The following is an 8,709-nucleotide window of genomic DNA, read 5'->3' on the forward strand; positions in this document are numbered from 1 at the left end:
TTTAAAATTTGCCCCGCTGGATTCTGGACTCACATGGGCCCTGTAACTGCTTTGTTTTGGCCAATTTCTCCCATTTGGAACTACAGTATTTACGCAATACCTGTACCCCCATTGTATCTAGAAAGTAACTAGCTTGCTTTTGAATTTACAGACTCATAGGCAGAAAGGACTTGTCTTGTCTCAGATGAGACTTTGAACTGTGGACTTTTGGGTTAATGCTAAAATGAGTTAAGACTTTGGGGGACTGTTGGGAAGGTGTGATTAGTTTTGAAACGTGAGGACATGAGATTTGGAGGGGTCAGGGGTGGAATGATACGGTTTGGCTCTGTGTCCCCACCCAAATCTCATCTTGAATTATACTCCCATAATTTCCACTTGCTGTGAGAGGGAGCCAGTGGGAGATAATTTGAATCATGGGGGTAGTTTCCCCCATGTTGCTCTTGTGGTACTGAATAAGTCTCATGAGATCTGATGGTTTTATCAGGGTTTCCCCTTTTACATCTTTGTCATTTTTCTCTTGCTGCCACCATGTAAGAAGTGCCTTTTATCTTTCGCCATGATTCTGAGGCCTCCCCAGCCATGTGGAACTGTAAGTCCAATTAAACCTCTTTTTCTTCCCAGTCTCAGGTATGTCTTTATCAGCAGCGTGAAAATGGACTAATACAAGAGCCCAATTTAAAAATGGGCAAAGGAAGTGACTAGATCATTCTCCAAAAAGGATATACAAATGGTCAATAAGCACATGAGAAGATGATCAACATTATTAGCCACTAGGGAAATGAAAATCAAAACCACCAGATGTCATTTTATATCCACTAAGATGACTACACTAAAAAAGATAGACAATAACAAATGTTAGCAAGAATGTGGAGATATTCAAATTCTCATATATTGCTCATGGTACTGTAAAATGGTGGTAGCCACTTTGGAAAATAGTCTGACAGTTTCTCAAAGGGTTAAACAGAGTTACCACATGATCCAGCAATTAGACTCCTAGGTATATACCCAAGGAAAATAAAAACGTATCTACAGAAAAACGCACACGCAAATGTTCACAGCAGCAGTATTCATAATAGCAAAAAGGAGAAATCATCCAAATGTCCATCAATTGATGAATGGATAAACAAAATGTAGTATAGTTATACAATGAAATATTGTTTAAAAATAAAAAGAAATGAAGTAATGATATGTGCCACTACATGCATAAACCTTGAAAACACGTTAAGTGAAAAACCTATCACAAAGGACCACATATTCCATGATTTCATTTATATGAATTTTCAAGAATGGAAAAATCACAGAAAGTAGATTGGCAGTTGCCTGATGCTGGAGAGGAAAAGGAGATTGTAGGGTGATGGTTAGGGAATGTGGGTTTTTTGGAGGGGGTAATGACAATGTACTAAAATTGCGTTGATGGATGCATAACTCTGTGAATATACTAAACACTCTTGAATTCTACACTTTAAGTGGGTGAATCATATGGCATGTGAGTTATATCTTAAAAAATCATAATAAATTTATATGTGATGGTCATTCAGGAATATTTTACTTTGCACACAGAAGCACAGGGGCACGTGGTGATGCTGAGACAAAATCTTAGGTCAGACATAAATATAAAACTGCAAGTCTCTAAAGCCTCATGTAGCTGCTCCTCAGAAATGTATTTTAAGACATAATTGGTTTCAAAAACAAGAGAGTTAGTGAACAAACAAAAGAAAAGTATATAAAGTAGTAAAACTGCTGCAGATGTTACCTTGATGATATCAAAGACATAAGTTCATGGGAATAAGTCACTGCCATAGGCAAAGAGAACTTACTTTCAGGTTCCCTTTGCTGTGGTGAGCAGAGAGAAAAATCAATCAATGTTTTTGTGCCACAAATGAAGTATGGATAAATTTAGACACCTTTTAGCTTCTTTAACCAGGCTTAAAATGACAAAAACCAATATATAGTCAAAAGATTACTTCTGGAGAAGCCCTACTCTTGAATTAATCTTTGGAAATTAAGAATTGCTAAGGAATATTGCCATTTGGGGGTAGGCATGTAATATTGTAATAATGAATTTCTTTTGAAAAATACCCATTTTTACTTAGAAGAACCATTCAGTAATTCAAGGCAAAAATTTCTTTTTTAATATTTAATTTTAATTTTTGTGGGTACATAGTAGGTGTATACATTTATGGGGTACATGAAATGTTTTAATGCAGGCATGAAATGTTTAATAATCACATCATGTAAAATGGGGTATCCATCCCCTCAAGCATTTATCCTTTGTGTTATAACAATCCAATTATACTCTTTTTATTATTTTTAATGTACTATCGAGTTATTACTGGCTATAAAAAGTAACCCTATTGTGCTATCAAATACTAGGTCTAACTCTTTCTATCTTTTCTGTACCCATTAACCATTGCCCCCAGTCTCCCCCTACCAAAATTGAGCTCAATTTTTAGTTTTCTGAGGAACCTTCAAACTGTTTCCCATAGTGGTTGTACTAATTTACATTCCCACCAACAGCGTACAAGGGTTTCCTTTTCTTCACCTCCTCGACAGCATTTGTTACTGTCAAGGCAAAAATTTCAAGGAATGTTGTGAAGACATATTTAGGTCAATTTCTTCAACATAAATTTTATACTTATGTTTTATTTTAAAGTTCATTTACAATTTATCTCTATAATGTCTATATATATTACTTATATGTTTATGAATTTTAGACTAAATTTTAATTGGAAATTATTTTTAAAATTTTATTGATGAATTCAATTATGATAACTTCATGTACTAACCAGGTATTGCCAAATTATGATGCAGTAACAAAAATCCAGCTTCTCAGGACTTACAACAACAAACATCTTGTTACTTTACATGTCAGTAGGAGGTTGCCTGTGTGTTCCACCTTCTTTTCCATTTGTGATTTAGGTAGAGTAGTGAAGGGGTGGCCTGCCCCTCCACACCTGTGGGTGTTTCTCGTTAGGTGGAACGAGAGACTTGAGAAAAGAAATGAGACACAGAGACAAAGTATAGAGAAAGAAAAAGTGGGCCCAGGGGACCGGCGCTCGGCTTAGAGAGGACCCACGCCAGCACTGGTCTCTGAGTTCCCTTAGTATTTATTGATAATTATCTTTACCATCTTAAAGATAAGGGAGTGGCTGGACAATAGGATTATTGTAGGGAGGAAATCAGCAGTAAGACATATGAACAAAAATCTCTGTGACATGAATAAGTTTAAAGGAAAATGCTGTGCCTTGAGATGCATATGCAAACATCTCCATAAACCTTTTAGCAGCATTGTTTCGGCCTATCACATGGGGAGAAACCTTGGACAATACCTAGCTTTCCTAGGCAGAGATCTCTGCGACCTTTGGCTGTGTACGTGTCCCTGGGTAGTTGAAATTAAGAGAATGGTGATGACTTTTAACCAGCAAGCTGCCTTCAGGCACTTGTTTAACAAAGACACATCCTGCACAGCCCAAAATCCATTAAACCTTGAGTCACCACAGCACATGTCTCTTGCAAGGACAAGGTTGGGGGTAGGGGCACAGATTAACAGCATCTCAAATACAGAACAAAATGGAGTCTCTTATGTCTACTTCTTTCTATATAGACACAGTAACAGGCTGATCTCTTCCTTTTCCCCACAGAGTAGCAGTCTTCATGTGGAACTTTGTCATTGTTGTGGCAGTGGGAAAAGAGAAGGCCGAACCACAGATGGCCCTTAGTGCTTCTGGTAATAGTAGACATCATTTCTGCTTAGATTCCACTGGCCAAAGCAAGTCATCTAGCAAAACCTGACATCACTAAACCTCTGAAGTGCACAGAGAAAAGCACCACTGGTCAGTGAAGCCCGACATCACAGATGGAGAATTATCAGCCTTTCACAGAATAAACAGCAAACATGTAAAAACAGTAATCTGTCATCACCATGAATAATAGAGTCTGAAGGAAACATTAGAGATAATCTAATTCAATCTCATAAGTTTATAGATGAGAAATCAGAGGCCTAGAAAGAGAAAGTGATTTGCTGTAACTAATCAGGATGAAATATCTGATAAAGAGTCTCACACCATAGTAGAATTCACCTTTTTGTTTATAGGAACAATTGATAAGTGAAAAAGGAATAGGGGAGGCCAACTTAACTATGTGTCTGCACACACACCAAAACATACAAACATACATATACAGCAAGAGTAATAATTTTCAGCCAGCAAATTCATATTTATGCTACTAGCTGATAAATATCATGTATATCTAACAAGGTACTTAGAAAAAGAGAAAGTACTCCTATTTATTTTTGGAAGCACTACAAATCAAGCCTTGATTTCTTGTTTTGATAACAGATAAGAAAAGTATGGAGAAAATATTAATAATGCAAATTAAAGTGTGTCACATCATGTCATATTATAAGTAGCACCAAAAAATTGGAGAACTATTCTCCCAGTATTTGAAAACTTACCTAATTTAGCAAAAAAGTCACACACAAAACTGACAAACAAGTGATGTTTTAACATCAGTCTTTTTCACTTCTTTCTTACTAGTTAATGTAAACAAACATATCAACCAACATTCATGGTTAACCACATCATGCTCATCAACTACAACCATAGGGAAGCTATGGATACAGGAGACCGAAAAAAAAATCTGAAATAATTCTGTGAGAATCAACTGGCTATATTAAAAGCACTATATATTTTATTATTGTTTCTAAGTTGTTCTACACATTGTATGTAAATAAACTTTACAATAAACATATACATACATGCATACTTTTTTTAGAAAGCTGCTTCTTAAATATTTACCAGTAAGCACTACAAATAGAGATATTCATCAAATATCTCTCAAAACTTCTGATATTATCAATGTCTACAGGAGCAATGAGAAAAGAAAAAGAGCTTTCACTATTTATCGAATGCTTTTATGTTCATGCATCTAAGTACCTACAAAGTGTAAGCATCTGTTTCTAATTGCTATGTTAAATACAAAGATGTAGTCTCCTCAAGGAGTTAAAAATACAACAGAGGAAATAATTGACATAAACCATACTATAATGCGAAGAAGTATGAGCAACACCACCCCCCTTCCAAAAAAAAAAAAAAAAAACCATAGGAAACATAGTAACAAAGTACTGTGCCAGTGCACTTCAGTAGGAAATGTCAAATCTGGAATTAGAAATGGTTTACATACATTCCTAAACACTCTAAAAGTTTTACTACAAACTAATAATTAGAATAGTGTTTATCATAGTGCTTTGAGCACAGTAAATTATCAACATTATGTCTCTTGAATTGTACTAAAGGTAAATCTGGCTGGGGATGATGGTTCACGCTTGTAATCTCAGCACTTTGGGATCCGAGGCAGGCGGATCACTTGACGTCAGGAGTTAGAGACCAGCCTGGCCAACATGGAGAGAAACCCCGTCTCTACTAAAAATACAAAAAATTAGCTGGGCGTGGTGGTGTGTGCCTATAAAATCCCAGCTACTAGAGAGGCTGAGGCACAAGAATTGCTTGAACCTGGGAAGGTGGAGGTTGCAGGGAGCCGAGATCACCGCACTGCACTCCAGCCTGGGCAACAGAGTAAGATGCTGTCTTAAGGAAAAAAAAAAAAAAGGAAAGAAAAGAAAAAGAAAAGAAAAAACTGGCAAGGATTGGGTCAAAGAAGAGGCCCTCTGATTAGGCAAAAAAAAAAAGTAGGAAGGAGAGAAGGATACATTCTAATAGACACAACTGTGGTGAGATAGTGAGACCACAGATAGCATTTGGCATCCTCAGAAGTTCTTGAAACTTGGCTCTCGCTTGAACAGTCTCCTCAAAGGAATTGAGTTGAGGGCAAAAAAAGAGAAAGTCAATATATTCTGGTTCTGCATTTCGAGCTACTCAGGAAAACAAACTCCAGGCTTCTTTCTGGGGGTTTTGGTTTTATATGCTTCATGAGGCCTCAAGGGCTTCACTGACTTCTCACCTTAATATATTCTCACCTCTTGCAGATACTTTTAAAACTCACAAAGAGGCCGGGCACAGTGGCTCACGCCTGTAATCCCAACACTTTGGGAGGCCGAGGCGGGCGGATCACGCGGTCAGGAGATGGAGACCATCCTGGCTAACACGGTGAAACCCCGTCTCTACTAAAAATACAAAAATTAGCTCAGGGTGGTGGCGGGTGCCTGTAGTCCCAGCTACTTGGGAGGCTGAGGCAGGACTATGGCGTGAACCCAAAGGCGGAGCTTGCAGTGAGCCAAGATGGAGCCACTGCACTCAGGCCTGGGTGACAGAGTGAGACTCCATCTCAAAAAAATAATAATAATAAAATAAAAAATAAAACTCACAAAGAATAGAATTTAAATGCAGACAGATGGTTGAAACGCAAATTAGCTTCAGATTAAATGTAATCAGACAGCAAGTGAGTATCAATGATAGATTCTCAGATTTTTACTGGTTTTGGTGACATGAATAGATAAAGGGAAGAAAGCTTAAAGAACCCAAAGAAAGGAAAAGACTGTGAAAAGAATAATCTAGGAATGAGACAAAACTCTGAGCCATCAAGTCTTTGACCCTGAAAAAAAAAAATTGTAGACTAAGATATTTTGTGACATAACAGCAATGACAGCTTAGGTTGTATAAAAGTTTTTGTTTTGTATCATTTTTCTAAACTGAGAAACTTAACTGAGGTATCAAAATACATAGATTGATTTCATTTCCTTGGTTGCCACATCAGAATAATGTATCTATTGTTTCATTTAATAATGTGGTACACGAAAATAAGATACAATCTACTGATTTTGAAAGGCTAACGTATGTGGTTGGTTAGCTCAGTTTTTTAGAGTGTGGTGCTAATAAATGATTAAGTTACATAAAGAAAAGAATTTTTTAAGTTCTTAAAATGAACAATAAAAATGACAGTTAAAAATAAAGTAAACTACTGTATACTAAAACCCAGGGGTGGGGGGTGAACCCAGGGTACATCTAGAGTAGCGGTCCCCAATGTTTTTGGCACCAGGGACTGGTTTTGTGGAAGACAAGTTTTCTATGGACCAGGGTTGGGGGTGTGGTTTTGGACTGATTCAAGCACATTACATTTATTGTGCACTTTATTTCTATTATTATTACATTGTAAAATATAATGAAATAAGTATACAAGTCATCATAATGTAGAATCAGTAAGAGCCCCGAGCTTGTTTTCCTGCAATTAGGCAGTCCCATCTGGGGGTGTTGGGAGACAGTGACAGATCATCCAGCATTAGATTCTTATAAGGAGCATGTAACCTAAATCCCTCGAATGCGCAGTTCACGATAGGGTTGGCGCTCCTATGAGAATCTAATGCTGCCACTGATCTGACAGGAGGTGGAGCTCAGGTGGTAATGCAAGCGATGGGGAGTGGCTATGAATACAGATGATGCTTCATTTACTCACCTGCCACTCACCTCCTGCTGTGAGATCCGATTCCTAACAGGCCACAGATCAGTGGCCTGTTATACAAGGAAATTCCTGATATACAAGGAAATTTAAAGTCTTAACTGCATTTAAGGGAAGTATGAGGTAAGGGAAGGAGAACTACATTTGTTAAGTAAGTATACAAATGAGAGAGTGAGAAAACCCAACAAAGTAGCAGGAAGAAAATAATAAAGCTACACCCAGAAACTGAAGAAATAGCAAACAAGCAACAGAAGAAAAATAGAGAATCTGGGCCAGGCACAGTGGCTCATGCCTGTAATCCCAGCACTTTGGGAGGCTGAAGTGGGTGGATCACCTGAGGCCAGGAGTTCAAGACCAGCCTGGCCAACATGGTGAAACCCCATCTCTACTAAAAATACAAAAAATTAGCCAGGTGTGGTGGTGGGTGCCTGTAATTCTGGCTACTCAGGAGGCTGAGGCAGGAGAATCGCTTGAACCAGGGAGGTGGGGGTTGCAATGAGTCGAGATCGTGACATTACACTCCAGTCTGGGCAACAGGAGTGAAACTCCGTCTCAAAAAAATAAAAAATTTTTAAAAAAGGAAGAAAAGAATAGAGAATCTGAAAGCTAGTGTTAGAAAAGGTTAACAAAATAAATAAGCTGTTTGCAATCAAGGCAAAAAAGGATAAAAGAAAGAAGTCACAAAAGCAATATTAGGCCCAAGCACAGTGGCTCATGACTGTAATCCCAGCACTTTGGGAGGCTGAGGTGGGCAGATCACCTGAAGTCAGGTGAAACCTGCCTCTACTAAAAATACAAAAATTAGCCAGGTGTGGTGGCACACCCCTATAATCCCAGCTACTAGGTAGACAGGAGGATCGCTTGAACCTGGGAGGCTAAGGTTGTAGTGAGCCAAGATTGCACCACTGCACTCCAGCTCGGGTCACAGAGAGACTCTATCTCAAAAAAGAAAAAGAAAAAGAAAAAAGCAATATTAGGAATGAAAGGGGGAGCCTAAGCAGAAATAAGGAAATCCTTAAAATCATAAAATAATAGTGTAAGTTTTAGTCCATCCTTTTCATTTTTAGATATTTTATTTTGTTAATTTCAAAAGATGGTACATTCACATGGGTCTAAATTTAAACTACTCCAAGTCATTATACTAAAAACTCTTTCCCATCTCTCCTTCAACTGCCCAGTATCTCTCTCAAAGGCAGTCCAACGTTTTCATTAATTCATGCGTACTTCCAAAGACATTTTATTCATTTACAGGTTAATACAAATATGACTTCTCTTACCACCTTTCTCACAAATAAAATA

This window comes from Macaca fascicularis, chromosome 5 (genome assembly GCF_037993035.2).
Source record: "Macaca fascicularis isolate 582-1 chromosome 5, T2T-MFA8v1.1".
Classification (NCBI taxonomy): Eukaryota; Metazoa; Chordata; class Mammalia; order Primates; family Cercopithecidae; genus Macaca; species Macaca fascicularis.